Source organism: Emydura macquarii, unplaced genomic scaffold, assembly GCF_026122565.2.
Source record: "Emydura macquarii macquarii isolate MOO-44397 ecotype Brisbane River unplaced genomic scaffold, CSIRO-AGI_Emac_v2 contig_2308, whole genome shotgun sequence".
Taxonomy (NCBI): Eukaryota; Metazoa; Chordata; order Testudines; family Chelidae; genus Emydura; species Emydura macquarii.
In genome coordinates, this window is record NW_027132445.1 from 1,524,412 (window position 1) to 1,539,053 (window position 14,642).

A 14,642-nucleotide genomic window follows, 5' to 3' on the forward strand; every position below is an offset into this window, starting at 1 on the left:
GCCATTGAAAGCTTTTTTCCCTTTGATGGGGAGGGAATTATGAACATAATCAGGAGAGAAAGTGTTGCCTAATGGTTATAAGGCACAAGGAGTTAGGACTCCTGTGTTGTATTCTCAGCTCTGCTCCTGATGTACTGGGTGATCTTGAGCAAATCACTTAATTCTCTACGCATCAGTGTGCCCATCTGTAAAACAAGCATAATAATACACCTCCGAGCGGAGCCTCCTTCTCACAAATATGCATGACACATGAGGTGTATGTGAGGGTGGATGGCACATGAGATGTGTCATGAGGGGCCAACGAGGGCAATCCATGGATCCATACAGGGAGGATGGGGTGCAGACTAGGTGGCTGGAGGGCGACAGTGGGCACACTGAGAGCAAGGGCCAGTAAGGACACACTTCAGCTCCCCTTCACACTCCATGGAGGTGCCACAGGAACAACAATAAAGCCTGAGGTCATATTAGCTTTCCCATGAAACTCCCCCTCCCCACTCTGGGAGTGGAGAGCACTGGCGTGATCAAGAGAAGGCAGAAGCACAGGGCCTCTGGAGGGTTGGATTACCAAGTTTGGTGGGGGAAGGGCCCTGGATGCTCATTGTCAAGGGGGCATCCTCACCCTGACAGAACCTGGCCAAGAACTCCCCAAGGCCAGGGGCAAGCTTGAACAGATTTCCTCCCCCAGAGGCTCCTCTCACAGTTTGTTCCATGGGATGGGGGTGCTCTGGCCTAGGTTACTATGAAGCTCCATTTGCAAAGCCCGTTGAGCTCCTCAGCTAGAAGGTACTGTGGAAAGACAACACATTATTTCATTTTAAAACAGGTTAAAAATCCAGGGTGCATACAGCACTAACGCTGTAATTGCTGGTTTGCCTTTATCAGCCTTGGTTCTTTTCGTAACCCTGCCATTTAAAGTTATTGTTCACACTGTTGCTAAGTTCCTTTGATAAGTTTCATAGCAAATACTGCTTCCTGAATACTCGTTATTCCAAGCCTATGGATGTTGGCTTCTTGCATAAAGGAAGGTCAGTTAAAAAATGAGAGTAACTCAACGGCTGCCACAAGCTCTGACAGGCATTCCTGAGCTGTGTTCTTTTGGCTGGCAAAGTGGAAAAACACTGGCAGCCTAACGGTAAAAAAAACACCCAAAACATATGGATGGTGCATGACAGCTACCATTTGGCTTGACCTGATCCTGCGATTAAGCAAAACGGAAATATAATTTGGAGAACAAGAAAAGAATCATTAAAATATTCAGGGCCTGGGAGGGAGAAATCTGTTTTTATTTTCCCTGGCATTTTGCCTGTCAAATTATGAGCTTATTAGTGGCTCTAAATGAGTTGCTTGTCTCTCAGAAAATATAGAAAGTGCTGGCTTCTTCTCCATTGCATAGACCGTAGGAGAGAGAAGTTGTTAACGAACCTGAAGGTTAAGGGATTGACAGCTCACAGAAACTAAACACCTTTATTTATTCACAGAGCAGAAGCTGGGTAAGCCAGAGAAATTCCAGCTTCCTTATATTACTGCTTACCTTCTGCAAATGTGCGAGGAGGAGGAGGAGGTGTGGAGGGGGATGCAGACTGTGCATGGTATTTCAGTTAAGGAAATCAGCCCAGACCAAAACTCCAGATCTTACCACTCGCGAACTATGGGGCAGTTTGGCTCCAGAACCAAACTTCGAGGGTGGGCTCTATTTTATTAATAGGCCAAACCAAAACCCCAATTCTGAACATGCTACCTGTAGCCAGGAGGTGTGGCCTCCCTCAGAGATTGACAATGAGGGAGAGCCAAACACTACCGGAAGCAGGTAGGCGGGGCTAGGAGTTTAAAACCCAGGCCTGCCCGCTCAGTCACCTCCTAGGGGCCGAGGGAGAAGAACACCTCTCCCTTAGTGCCTGAGCGTAGGGCTGCACCCGACTGCTACCCAGAGGAGAGGCTGCTGGATCTACCCACAACATGGGGCCCTGAGGACCTGGAGGAGCTGCCTGAGCCAGAGGAGTCCCCTGGATCTTGTAACCCAGAGGAGAAGCTGCCGGAGCTGCCCCCTGCCTGGGGCCCTGGAGGAGCTACCCGAGCTGCCAACACCTGGTGAGCCAGTGGGGACACACGGACCCTGGGACATAGAGGAACTGCCCTCCGCAGATGACCCCGAACAGTTGCCGGACCGGCCGTCAAGCAATGAGGAACCGGGGTACGGCTCAGAAGCCCAGGTACTCTAAGGAGACGGTGGGAGGAAGTATCCCAGGGAAAATGACTATGGTCCGGCTTAGCTTGTACTCGTTCTATGTCTGTGCATTTCGGTCGGAGCCCCGCTGACCCAGTGACGGGACACCCTGTCACTGACCGGGCCCTGGGGTGGGACACAGTGGAGATGGGTAGGCCTGCATCCCCCTCCCCCCTTCCTACCCCGACCTAGGGGTGAACGCCCGTTGAAGGCCAGAGCCTGTTCCTTGCTGCCTGCCATGCCCTGCCGAAGGGCTGGGTGCGGACTAGCTACTCGCCCTGCTGAGGGCTAGAGACTGCTTCCCCTCTGCCTGCTCTGCCCTGCCTAAGGGCTGGGCTTTGGACTCTTTCCTCTGCCCCCTGGGGTTAGAGACTGTTTTCCCCACTGCCAGCCTGCCCTGTTGTTTCCCGCTGCCTGCCCATCCTGGCTGAGGTCCGGGCCATAGAGTGTTTGCTCGCCTGGAAAGGGCTGGAGACTGAACCCTCATGGCAACGCCCGCCCTATCTAAGGGTTAGGGCTTCAGCACTGCCCACTCGCCCTACGCAGGGCTCGAGACGTCCCCTTTGCTGGCCTGCCTCACCTAAAGGTCGGGGTCCTGAACTGCATGCTTGCCCTATTAAAGGGCTAGAGACCATTACCCCTCAGGAGTGACCTGAACCCAAGGCTCTCCCTACTAAGGGCCAGAGGCAGCCCCTTTAATTTGGACTCCCTGAAGGGCGTAGGCCCCGGGAGGTATGGCCTCCCTCAGAGATTGCCAATGAGGGAGAGCCACCGGTGCCGCCCACTACAGGGGATCTCCTACACTACCCTAAGCTTTGAGGAAATTCAGATCTTGCACCTCAGGTGAGGGTCCAGTGACTCATACTGTGTTGTGTCCCAGGTCACTGAGTGCCTCTAATCTAGAGGCTAGATCGTGGCAGGGAGGCATGCAGCTGCATGGCTCCAGGAGCAGCAAAGAGACTGTCTCAGCCAGGCACAGTCTCTCCTGGAACTGCTCAGAGCACACAGTGGGTGTGCAATCTGCTCCATCCCTGGGGATAGGAACTGGGAACAGATTGCTCTCCCTGGTGTATCAGCTCTGCTGTGAGCAGGTGCAGAGGGTGGGTGGGGTCCTAGCCCTGCCCACTCCATTTCCAACATTTTGCTCCCTATGGAGCTAAGGGTTTGCTTATAGGAAGCCTATGTGCACAGTCGCTCATTGAAGCACATGGCAATGAGAACTGCTGAAGAGAAGAAGAGGTGCCGTTGCTGCTGTTTTAGCTCTGTGGTGTGGCTCACAGGGGCTGGTGTCCCAGGGCAATAGCTTCTGAGAAAAAAAAACCATTTCCTTCATGAAACCAGTGAAGAGCTGCACTGTAATCAAGCCACCAGCAGTCTCCCCTCCTCCCAAGACTGAGGGCCAGGTTGCCCCCTCCTATACAGTGAAGAGGGGAAGAAAATGGCACAAAATGAATCTCCTAGATTTTTCACCACATCATTCCATTGACAGGGGAGGGGATAGCATTTGCCTCTCCAAGAAACAAAGACTGGATTCAGTCCCCCAGGCACCTGCATAGCTCATTCCTCCCTGGCTTTGGCACTCTATTGAAGCAGCATCCCCCAGCATGGAGACACTCCTCTTAAATGTTAATATAGCTTCAGGTTCTATTAATTTTAACATGGATTCCCCCTGACTGTAACACAACAGTGCCCCCCATCCTTTCACCCAGCCTCTGTGCTTGACCAGCTGCTTCCCCATGAGCGGCTCCCCGGCCCTGCAGAGGTCCTTCTGAGGAATGTGAGTACATGGCAATGATACTGTTTAGGTGATACACCCTGTCCCTTATATGTGGAAAGGGGAAGAGCCATGCCTTGGAGCAGAACGGATCAGTTCTCTTATCCCTACAGCTGTTCAGGGAATGTCAGGTGAGAGGTGTGTGCATTAGAGTAGAAAAGCCCATCATCCTCTGAAAGCAGCAAGTGATGTCCGTGCTGCATTGCATGTGGTATATTTTCCTCCAGAGCAGTGGCTACAAGGAACCAAACCGACACTAAACAGATTCAACTGTAGGACACATTGAACGTGACCTGAGATTGCACCTGAAAGCACCTTATGCAGCAAGCTATCTAGCCCAATTTGAAATTGCTCTCTCTCTCTCTCTCTCTCACTCACACACACTCTACCCAACTCGACATTTTCTCTTTTTCCTTGAGTATATATCCTCTCAAGCTCACCTCCAAGAAAGCAGATGATGCTGCAAGAAAAACAAGAATAAAAATGGTATTAAGCATTTAAAACCTGCACCTGATCCCTGAAACCATATGTGACCTTTTACTGTTTATTCTAAAATACTCATCCCTGAAATGAAAGAAAAGAGCAGCTTATTTCTTTTAAAAAGAAAGAGCAAACATGAAAGATAAAAGAATAAAACTGAGTGAAAATTCACTGTTTTTCTGTATGGTTATTCAGGACCCAATCAGTGAAATCAATGGGAGATTTGACAAAGTAATAAATGTGTTTATTCTATAACCATTAATATTTTGTGGCGGTGCACAGAGGCCCCAAACGAGATCAGGCCCTATTGCGGTAAGCACTGTCCAAATACATGAGAAGAGATGGACCCTGCCCTGCTGACCCTACAATCTAAATAGAAAAGCCAGGCAAATGAAATACTGTGAGCCACATTCGATTTGTGCTGAAACTACAGCACATAGAGATTAAGACTGGGATTTTCAAAAGCCCGCTGCTGAATAGTTTTGGAAAGCCCATCTGGCAGGACTTGCCCCAAGTCATACAGCTAGTTTGTGGCAGAGGTGAGCTTTGCCTGAATCACAAGCCAGCGCTTTAGTTAGAATCCTATCCTTGCTGTCACATTGGGGTGCCTAGACTTTTGATTACACTGCTGGTACTGCATAAATAATAAAATAAACTGGGCTAAAAAAATTGACATAAACCACCAAGCTGCAATTTTTTTTCTATCTGACTCATGAAAAGAGAATGTTTGAAAAGGAGCAAGGGCAGAGCTGGAAATGGAGGGATATACATATTATTAAGCTTTTTTTTCTCCTTCACTTTCTTAGTTAGCTGCAGCATTTTTGCCAGTTTGGCATTTCTTTTGACAAGCTCTGTTAATAAAAAGCAGTGGCACAGCCAGTATCACCATAAGCAATGGGGTGAGCATGAAACCAGTGAGAAAGCTTCACTCTGTAAAAACCTCCCTGCAGAAATCTACCTTTCCTCGGCATTTATCAGCTCGTGTGCCTTATTGTCCAGTTAAAATGAAATCAAAAGGAGTTCTTTGTAGAAGCAGTAGGAAAAAGAAAAAGTAAAAAATATGTCATAGAGAGATTGAGTCCCAGTGTAGTTGCTGAGATTTTTATTTCTCACAAAACAAGATAAAATATCTGATCTTTTAAAAAAAATCTTGATTTCCTCAACATTTTTCCAGAAAATTCCCCATGTTTTCAGTGCAGGATGATTTTGTTCCACAAAATATTTATTATTTACTATGAAAGAGTCACAACATTTAAAGTCAATTGCTTTAAATGCGTACCATGGTTTGGGAAATAGGAATTGATTGAAAGGATATTATGGCCACATTCTATATGTAATAAACATATACATTAAGTGCCACATTTTCATGTTCAGCACCCATAACTGGATCACAGTTTTCAGAAGAGCTCAGCTCCCATTTAGGCACCTAAATAAACAGCCACATTTTCAAAGGATTCAAAATGCTGAGGTCTTTTGAAAATCTGGCCTGAAAGATTTTTATCCAGGGGGTGGAGAGCAGCATTGAGGTAAATCGGGGATGCTCAGCATTTTACAGGATCAAGTCCTTACAGAGAAATGCGTGGCCTACTGAGTCCGAAACTGCTGGGTTTTAATCCATACTAAGACACTATCTGTCTCTGTAGGCTCAGTCAGGTCACTTTAACCTCTCACCCTCAGTTTTCGTTTCTGTAAATAAGGTCTAGTGCTAGGTCCCTTCTTCACAGGGGAAGTCATGAGGAACAATTCATTTTTTGCAATGTGCTTTGAAAAGCACTAAATAAAATTATATATTAATATGCATTTCCAACAATGATATACTAAACCTAATCTCAAGAGTTAAGTGAAGTGATCATCTGAGGATAGTAATGCCCCCTCGTGATTTCTAAAGGCTTTTGCAATGTAGAGGGATGAATACCTTTTCATTCGTCATATGCACATTAGCCATTCTATTTTTACCACTGGGAATTATTAGCTAGTTAATTCCTTTTATTCAGGTGGGATTTAATATATTCAGCTTCAGTTCACCTCTTTCAGCTCACATGCAGTGACAGTCCACTCTGCGAGAGCGCCGAGAGCTGTCCTGTTAGATGATCGGTGTTTTCATTTACGGCCATTGGAGTAGATTCAAGGACTTTGAAGTTATTTCATGATTAACAAACATCTTGCATAAAATGACTCTCCCCCAAACCTTCTGTCTGTCTTCTGTGGTTTATATGATTGTGGTGCCTGAATGCTTCTCTCACAGGATTTGTCTTGACTAAGATAAAAAGTGGGTTTGGGGTTTTTTTAAACATCAGCTAGCACGTTCCAAACACCAGCTTTTTATCCTAGTCAAGACAGACACACAGTGAAGATCAGAAAGCACAGCTGTGAGGGAGGAAAAAGACCAGTGTGACTCTTCAGTCCATCCTCCTGCAAAGGCAGGGTATTCTCCCCTGATAGAGGTCACATTGATACCAGATATTAAAGTGATGCTACACTTGATCTTATCCAAAAGGCCAAGTAACTTATTTTACAATGCATTGGCTTATAGTGACCTGATCCACAACACATGCAGCTGCCTTGGGCATCAGCTGGAGTCCTTTGTACAGCTCAAGGACACAATATTGCCTTAAATAGGGGGTATACAGGGCACGTGTTGTTTTATTTCACAATATTGTATGTATCCTTCAATCAATTTTTTAAATTAATAATGTATTAAGTGGAGGTTAAAGAATTGTGTTTTATTTTCATCCAAGCATTCCTAAAGCTATTTATCAAGGCACAGTGGGGAAGAAGCATTAGCCAAAGGCACGGCAAAGCTGTTTGAATACTGCTGTCTTTTATACCCAACAAGAAAATTGAAAGAGGGGCACTGAAACAAAGTGCAGTCTCCCTGACATTTAACTGAGAAGTGGGAAATAAGCAAATAATTTTAATCACCAAATGTTAAGAGGCCTAGATAGTTATCGGAGGTTGTTTCCACATTGAATTTGGTTTTATTAATTCTTAGGGAGGTGACTAGTTTGGAATATAAAGGAGAAAATTGATGTTCCCTATCCCCTTTCAAAAACATACCATGGTTATTGGCTTTGCAGTGCTGCTGCATGAATCACAGTTGTGTGTCATCACATATATTCAGCTGTGCTGTCATTGTGCAGGATTTTGCTGAACCTTGGCATCAATATCCAAATCCGGATGAAAAGGGAAACCCAAACAAATTCATCTACATTCCTCATGACTCACTCTGCTCCTTATCACCAATCATCCCCCTTGTGCAGGAACACAGAAAAAAACAACCACCCCAAATTCTAAAAGCTGAGGCTATTTTACAAATCTGAAGCAATCAGAAGGTCTTTGACTCGGAAATGTATAATGCAATTGGTTAAATTTAAGTTCTTCTGCTTCCCCCAAATGAGTTTAGAATTCTAGCTTTAAACAGCAAGTCTGTCTGGCTTACATAAAAGCTGTTTTCTTGCTTTACTTTTTTATTTTTTTCTGTCAATCGACAGTACTTGCCTCCGGTGCCTCAACAGTAGCTATGACTGTGTCTTAATGAAAAAAGATGTATAAAATATTACCATAACCTCAGAGGCATGAGTGAAGCCCTTATTAGAATTCGGGACCTACAGCTGGAAGTTTCAGCTTGGGGTGGGAGATAAAGTTAACTATTGTTAGCTCACAAGTAGCTCAGACTTCCTGGCAACTGAAGTGAATTACTCAGCCCTTTATGCAGGGCTTCAGAAACAGTCCACTGTTTCACAACAAAAAAGGCATTCAGGCAGGGAAAGATGGTCTCCCCAGGCTCTAGAAAGCTAGCTTTAAGACAGTGAATCAACACTGGAGCCTCGCAAGTGAATAACCACTGTGGGAAAGGGTGGTGATGTCAGCCTGGAATGCATTTCCAATGTTTTTGTCCCACTTTTCATTGCTTTTGCTTGCTCTCTCTCTCTCTCTCTCTCTCTCTCTCTCTGTCCCCTTCCTGTTCTTTTGAGCCCATTATTTTAAAAGTTTAGCACGCCCATCAACTCCAACTGTTGCCATGGCAATGTTTTTCTACACTTTCCTTTGCTTAAAAAAAATTAGGGGGAAAACTAAAAGAGGAGAAAGTGAGAAGAGTAAAAGAAACAGCAGTGCCAGTTTGGGTCAGCTTGGATTTAGAGCCTGGGGTGGGGAGGGGAGAGAGGAGTGCTGGGGTGGGGGGGAGAGGGGACTGGTGATGCCAGCAGGTATTTGGGAGTCTTTTGAAAAACAAATTTGTAATCCTTCACACTCTACACTTTTGAAAGGATCTGCACTTCTGAAGGCCTACAGAAGAATCAGAGTAATGTTCTTAGCTAAGCTTTCAGAAAGAACACAGCCATGCTTTCGAAAATGTACCCAATTACATAGTTCATAAAAAGTTTTCAAAGGCTTTTCTGTGCTTGCCGGCCATGCCCCCCTATTCCCCTCCCCACCCAAAAAATGTGTGCAAAGGAGGAGGAAGCTTCTGAATGCTTTTGACCATGATAGCAAGTGACCATTAAGCAAGCTGACATACTTGACTGGATAGCCCACATTCTCAGGTTTACTGTGCAGTCAAAGTGCAGGCTTCAGTACTAAGTGCTGAGATGTGTCTGTATAAAACTGGCTGGACATAGTCAATGACAAGGGGGAAGAGGTATTCATTACCCATGTTCCTCCTATATGTGATACAGTGCTGCCTGCATCCCAGTCACTAGCTTGCTCTCCCTCCAAAAAGAAATGTCATGTTTTCTTCCTGCATTCTGGCAAATGCACAAAGCCTTTGCTAAGCCTGTCCCTAGGCAAAATTACAGTACGGCAGAGTTATATTTACAGTGAGCACTCAGCTAGTAGAGTGATTTAGCACACATGTCCATGCTGTATTGGGATTTTGGATACCAGCATAGGTTAAAGACTACAAATATACATGCTGCTTACACAAGTTTCCATATTCATCCTTTCTATCCTCTGCCCTAATTCGGACACCCTTTCTCCAACTGAGGCTACGTCTTCGCTAAATTTAAAAAAGTGCAATTTTCATAGAAATGTAGGACTGGAAGGGACCTCGAGAAGCCATGAAGTCCAGCCCCCTTCACTGCGACTGGACCATGTGAACCTAGACCAGCCTGACACATTTTTCTAACCTGTTTTTAAAAATCTTCGGAGATGGGAATGCCACAACCTCCTTTGGAAGCCTATTCCAGAGACTATCCTTATAGTTCAAAAGTTTTTCCTAATATTTAACCTAAATCTCCCTTGCTGCAGATTAATCCTATTATTTTACTATGTGCATTAGCTATCCTGCTGTTAGTACCCAGAGGAGACACAGCACTGTAGTTTCACAGCGAGGTACACTCAGCAAGGTCAATTGGAGGCAGGGGGTATAGTGCTGACCTTGCCCTGATACCTTGTGGTAGACACTACAAGTGCCATGTCACCACTTAGGATTTTACAGTGCGATTGCTATCGCTGCTTAGTTAGCTCGGGTTAAAAAAAAAAAAAAAAAAGACCCAAACACCTGTGTGTCAGTGAAGACAAAGCCAGAGAGGGTGAAAGAAAACACTGCCGCCTCCAGTATCATTGCCACTCACAGCACCAGCTGACAGGTCTTGCTTTCAGGTTGAAATTCACCCCTGAGCAAACTGTACACTCAAGGCCCTTTGACCACTCTGTGACAGACTAACAATATCCTTTAATACCCTGGACACACCGCATGGAATTAAGAGAGACTTGATTGAATTAAGCTAAACCTTATTGAATTAGGGTTAATACCTCTGGGGTACATTGTATTAAACATGCAATGTTGTAGGTGTTGTTGTGGCTTTGTGCGTACCATCTCCTGTAGGGAGGAGGGGATGCTAATGACCTTCCTCTGTTATCAACCCTTTAAAGTCATCCCCTGGAGGGATACACACATACTAGTTTTAAACAGATTCTCCAGAGATCAACAGACACAGAAAGGACTTTTGGATAAACAGCTTGAGCTTAAACTGACTCAAGGCCATGTGTGGCAGGTGTAAGAGACTAGGGGAGGCTAAGCCTTCCCAAACAGGATGTGGTGTGCTGGCCTGCTGCCTTTGGAGTGCGGGCCGTGGCCCTGCCCATACTCCACCTCTAGGCCCTACTTCCGCTCATCCTCTTCCCCATGGCCCTGCCCCTCTTCCCGCCCCCACTCTGCCTCCTTCCCCTGAGGTCCCATCCTTGCTGTACCTCTTCCCACCTGTTGCTCGCACCTATCCACCCTTTCTCCCGAGGCCCCCACTGCCCACCACTTGCTCCTCTCTACCCCCTCCTTCGAGGCACCCCTACCCACCGCTCACTCCTTTCCGCCCCCACTGGCATTCACCACTCGCACCTTTCCGAAAGGAGAGGGCGGAGAGGAGCGAGCGGCGGGCAGGGGAACAGCAGAGAGGGGATGAGCTGGGGTGGGCCTTGGGGCAGAGCAGGGATGGTGCCACAGTCCAGGTGCCGGTGCCTCCCCACACTTCTAGGGAGCTTTCAGCACTCACGCCCAACCTCCCCAAATGCAGGAGTCACGTGCTGTCCATACTCAAGGCCTTCTTCCTGATCCAGCAAATAAACAGGACCCCTGGTCCACAGAGGGTTCCAATCCTTTGGGTAGGGTTGGAAGGACTGGGCCTTCCAGAATCCATGTTATGATGAACTCTGGTAAGCTTATTAGCATGTGGATGGGTTCTTTTATTGCTTTTAAAATATTTTCTCTGTAATTGTTTTTACTTTCAGAGTAAAGGGGGCTTCCATAGAAAGAGTTGTGAGGTAACAGCAGCAATCCCTCAGTTATCAGTCTCTGAAGAGAAAGCAAGCCGGTCTGTTCAGGCAGACTCTCTTTGCTCAGAAATATACAGTGAACTGTGCAGCCTGGAAATAACTTAGTCAGAAGGGAGTGAGACATAGGTCTTCACCTAAGAGGCAACATCAGGGGAGCCAGAAGCCTAACAGTGAACCTTTTTGGACCACTGGGAAGAAATACAGGTGCAGGCTCTGAAGCAGAGTTTTTCATTCAATGGTAATTGTGCTCCTAAGCCCCTTAGGCCCTTTTCAATACCCCCCCCCTCCCCGTTAAAGGTGACCCACAAATGGGTTTTGTTTTAATTGGACTTGTACAATTTTCATTTCGTTATGGTGTATAAAGAAGGCCTGAAAACTCTGTTTGTTTGATGGACTTTTTTTTCCTCCTGGATTTTTGCTATAGAAGTATCAGGAACATCTGGTCTTTCCTGGGTTTGCTGGAGGATCTCCTGTGGATCTCAGGGCTCGTCTACACAACAGATGGAACCAACAACGGAGCAGTGCACACTAAGGAAGTATGAATAGCAGACACAGCAAAGTGCTGCTCTGGAACTCCTCTGTGTGGACACTGCAGGCGCAAACTAAAAGGTTTGTACTTCACATTTATGTAGTCCAGCAAGGGAGCATGGCTCCTAGCGAGGAATCAGAGCATTAAGCATCTGAACTACAAGCTTCATGAGACATCATGCCAACTCAGGAAGACCCAGCAATTAATGTTAAAGCTGAAACCAAACCATTTTGACATTTCTGAATTAATTTTTTTCCAAAAAATTTCTGTATTTTGACTTTTTGTCCCTATTCAGGACAAAGATAAATGCTGAAACATCAACATTTCCTGCAGGATGGCCATTCTGATTTTTGGTCAACTCTACTTAAACATAGTATCTGAACATCGGTCTTCCTCAGGGTGACATGTTTGTAACCGACTTCTACTGCATCCTCTAGCACTGCACTGTTCTCTTCCCAGTTAAGTGTCTCTACCATAACCTCTTTTTCCCTTAGCTAGGAACTGCTTTATCATATAAGGGCTCATATCATTAAGAAGTTCCTTTTACTTTAGATTCTATGTTTGGGAAGAAGTGATGCATCAGCTAAATTTGAACCAACTCAATGACCTTACCCAAAATGTTTCAATTGGATAAACCTTAGGAAATAAGCAGTGATGAAGGCAGAATGCCAAAACTAGATTTGCAAGGCTGCTGAATTGTGTCCGGAAAAGATCAGAGGAAATGAAAATGACTCTCTAAGGGCTGGTTTCTAACAGGTATATTTTAGAATAGTCTCTTCTAAAATCTCCTTGTCTTCACTTCTATCATGCACAGTTTGGCTGTGAATATTATTAATTACATTCTGGCAAAATAATGTTTGGGAAGGTAGTTATTTATACTAGGAGAAGAGATCTCAAATTACGGACAGGCTTCCTTCTGAGCATAGGGTAGAATTAAAATCTATAAATAATGATAGGTAGCGGATAGCTCACACTTCTGAAAAAGTAGAACTCGATACATTGGATATAGCAGCACTTACTGTGACCACATCTGTGGTGATGTGGAGATCATTCTGGCTCCAAGCATCGGGGTTACCCAGGCAGGTCCAAATCACAATCACCGACCTTCCCTTTAAGGGCTATGAACTTTTTAATTCAAAGACTGATGAGATCCAGCAGAAAATTCTTTACCTCTTCCTTAGCTGTAGCATATTCAGCATATTTCTCCCGGCAACAAATATGACAGTGCTGTCAAGAGCCCAGCAGAATCTCCCAAGGAGCTTTTTCCATCTGTCCCCACCTTTTGACAACCTTCTCTCTTTTTTTCAGGAATCCTGCAATGTGACCACCCAGACCAGTGAGCCTTGGAGATGTCAGCACGGAATATTGCATTGAATTCCAGTCATTTCCTACCACTCTCCCTCTTTTCCCATCCCTTTTCAAGGACCCTTCTGATGAGATACTGTTTTGAAACAAGAAGTGTCATGCTGCCTGGAATGGCTCACAACCGTGAATGCATACCTCAGAGAAGACCATCAAAAACAGGGCAGACACACCAAACTGGTGGTGTTTTCTATAATTAGATTTCACCAACCCAGTAACAAATGTGAAATACTGGATTACTATAAGTTTTGCCATGAGGTAGTTCCCTTAGACTCTCCAGTTTATCTTGCCACCCAAATAAACTGGACTTAATGATAACGGTCATTTACACCAAAAATCATGCCACATATAGATTGTTTCCACTCCCAAGAGATCAGTCACTTATCCCCAGATCAGTTGGAACTCTAGATTGATCATATACCAAAGATAACGCCTGAAGCCAATTCTGCAATAAACTATCTAAAGGTTTATTGAGTAGAAAAAAGGAATAAGAGTTATTTACAGGTTAAAACAAACAAACATTATACACAAATGAGTTACCATCTAAATCCGAAGCGTGACAGAGTTGCAGTATTGCCAACCCCAAATGTTCAAAAATCATGAGACAGGCTCACCCAAAATCATGAGATTGACTTTAAAATCATGAGATTATGTAAAAATAGATTTGGTGCTCTTTTTATTTGCCTTCTGCTTTTTGAGCCTTTAGGGTACACTGAGGTCACATTTTGAAGTTTTCTCCACAGCCCCCAGGGCTAGGAACTTACTTTTTCTTTGAGAATGAAGGTTGAAATCATCACATATCCACTTGACTTCAGGAGCTGAGGCTTTAAGAAAAACAGTAATTATTATGAGACTCATGACAGAATCATGAGAGTTGGCAACACTTGTAGTGATCTGTCTATTTAAAATGTCTTTCAGGGCAGACTCAATGGATCTCTGGCTTCAGGTGAGAGTCTCTGGCCCTTCAGAGTTAAAGGAGCCAAAAGATGCAGTTTTTTCTTCTCAGTAATTTTTATCTCCTTCCCCCAGAGTTCAAGATGATGGGATGAGTTCACATGCATGTCTCCTCTTCATGGATGAGGGGGGCAATCAACAAAGTCTTTTGTCCTCTGATGTTCCACAATGGTTTGTCTGGTGCCTATGGGCCTTCTTTTGTTGGGCAGAAGATAACACCTTCTATAGCAAACTAGTATTTCTGTGACCAAGTTGGTAATGTTTTTTCTCCTGACTGGAGGAGTTTACAGTTCCAGAGCAAACACTTTTACAGTTACAGAGCAAACACTTAAATATTATCTTATAACAAGGGATATAGATATTATAGGTGAGATTAATGCATGCAGCAACATACAAGCATTTCATAGAGTCTAAACACTACATACATTCTTATAAGATTAATGCCTACTTTGAGCAAAATTAACATACAGGTGATCTGGTTTGGTCCTCAGCTATGAAGTTATCAGTACTTGGCTAATGCCTGCAGCCTGGGCAAGAGCTAGCATTTA

At 44.9% G+C, this 14,642-nt stretch overlaps 1 long non-coding RNA gene across 1 annotated transcript; it reads left to right on the top strand.

Annotated features, from left to right (window-relative positions):
• Window positions 1-1,998: 1,998 nt before the first annotated feature.
• Window positions 1,999-14,232, top strand: LOC137161489 (uncharacterized). The gene is made up of 3 exons (XR_010922094.1): window positions 1,999-2,210; window positions 11,674-11,858; window positions 13,087-14,232. It is a non-coding gene; the product is annotated as an uncharacterized lncRNA (long non-coding RNA).
• Window positions 14,233-14,642: the final 410 nt, after the last annotated feature.